We start from the raw sequence: 2,085 nt of genomic DNA on the forward strand, positions 1-2,085 counted from the left end.
CAGTTACACTATGACCCAGCTTGATAGAAAGATCCTAAAGAAGGAGATAGAAAGATTTAGGGAGCAGTAATCAAAGGGCAAAATCCCATCCAGCTAAGTTTTTGTTTGTACTTACAAAAGCAGGCAGATTCCTGAGTTCAAGATCAGCCTAGGAGAGAGGGAGTTTAGGTCCAGGCCCAGGTATAGTAGGAATGTAATTTTAGGGCAGGGTCCCACTCAGCTAGCTTATTGTCTGTGCTTAACAAAGGCAGGAAGATCTCTGAATTCTTTTGCAATGTTAAAAAAAATGCTTGCTGTCTTTTTCTAAAAATCAAGGGAGTGGGGTCATGGAATGCTGATTTGTGGGATGGTCAAGAAGAAACCTAGAGTAAATGAATTGATATGCAAAATAAAAGTCTGGGCTTTTGGTCTGCTTGAGATGGGCTAGCAGAGAACAATGGCACAATAAATTCTTTTAGAGGTTTTTGTTTTGTTTTGTTTGTTTTGTTTTGTTTTGTTTTGTTTTTCCCTAGCAAGAGTTGAGCTAACTGAAGATCTATAGAGAACAAACTCAGCTCTTTTAGAAAAAAAAAAAAAAAATTACAGGATTTCTGATTTTGGTCATAAAATCCATGGAGAGTGAACACAACTCTTTTAGAATTTTTCATAGCTCTTTTAGAATTTTTCTTACAGGGTTTCTGACCTTACTTAGAAATCCCAAGAATTACTTAGAGAGCTAACACAGATCTTTTAGAATGTTTTCTAACAGCTGTCCAGGGAACACTGCTTTGAGAGCTAACATAGCTCTCAAATTTTTTTCTAAAATTTTATCTGATTTTGATAGGAAAACTCAAGAATTACTTTTAGACTTTTTCTAACAGGATTTTTGACTTGGTCGGAAAATACAAGATTTTTTTTTCCCTAGCAGTTTTTCTGACTTTAATCAGAAAATCCATGAGCTATCCAGAGAGCATTTATTTCCAGTAAGAGAGAGCTGTCTCAAACAGAGAACTGTCTCTGGCAGACTACAGAGCCAAGAACTATCTACAGAGAGCTGTTTAGGGAGCCATCTTGAGCAGAACACAGGTTGTCAGCTTGTGCCCCACAATTTACCTTTAAGTCTGTCTTTTCACTGCTCCCAGACACACATTCTCCCAGAACCCCTCTCCAAGTCAGGGCTGATCCTTGGCAGGTGGCTGGAGAAAATATTTCGCTGTTAAGACTGCTTCCTGCTCTTCCACAGGACCTGAGTTTGATTCCTAGCACCCATGTTAGACAGCTCACAACTATCTGCAACTCCCAATGATCTGAGGCTCCTGGCCTCTACAGGCATCTGCACTCACATACACATACCCCTACAGGGACACACATATATACATAACTAAAAGTAAAAGAATGTCTCTGCAAAAATCTTTTTAAGAAAGTGACCTAAGAGAGTGGCTATAAGAAAGGCATTCTCAAACACTTTTGGTTTTATTTTGTTTTTGTTTTTTGTCTTTCAGATTTATTTATATATTTTATGTATCTGAGTGCTCTATTTTCATGCACACCAGAAGGGGCAATCATATCCATACCATCTTAGATGGTAAGGGACAATCAGGTACCATTATAGATGGTTAAGAGCCACTATGTAGGTGCTGGGAATTAAACTGAGGAGCTCTGGAAGAACAGCCAATGCTCTTAACCACTAACCCCCTTTTTTGCATTCCCCAAACACTTGTAATAGGCCTTTCAGAGAGTCTTGACAGTATCTATAAGAATTTAATGTATACATTTCTTAGTTTGATGGATCTGATGCAAACTGAGCCAAACCAACTGACTAAGGCCCATCAGGTTCTCCTGATGAAATCCAGTCTACTCCAATGAGGAAAAGTAGGAGACCCAGACTTCATAGTTTAAGCCAATCCATTCTTTCTAGAGTATAGATACAAGACAGGCTTTTGAACACATTGCTAAGGGTGTGGTAGATATGGTGATGTGTTGATTTAGCTGCTTTAGTTCACCTTTCCTTCTTTCCTTCCTTTTTTGTTTTTTTGTTTTTGTTTTTGTTTTTTTCAAGACAGGTTTCTCTGTATAGCCCTGACTGTCCTGGAACTCACTTTGTAG

The 2,085-nt window shown here is 38.5% G+C and overlaps 1 non-coding gene across 1 annotated transcript; it reads left to right on the forward strand.

Moving 5' to 3' along the window:
• The first annotated feature begins 637 nt into the window (after window positions 1-637).
• LOC115031170 lies at window positions 638-700 on the forward strand. Its single transcript, XR_003836791.1, has one exon. It is a non-coding gene; the product is annotated as a U7 small nuclear RNA (small nuclear RNA).
• Window positions 701-2,085: the final 1,385 nt, after the last annotated feature.

Source organism: Mus caroli, chromosome 5 (assembly GCF_900094665.2).
Source record: "Mus caroli chromosome 5, CAROLI_EIJ_v1.1, whole genome shotgun sequence".
Lineage (NCBI taxonomy): Eukaryota > Metazoa > Chordata > Mammalia > Rodentia > Muridae > Mus > Mus caroli.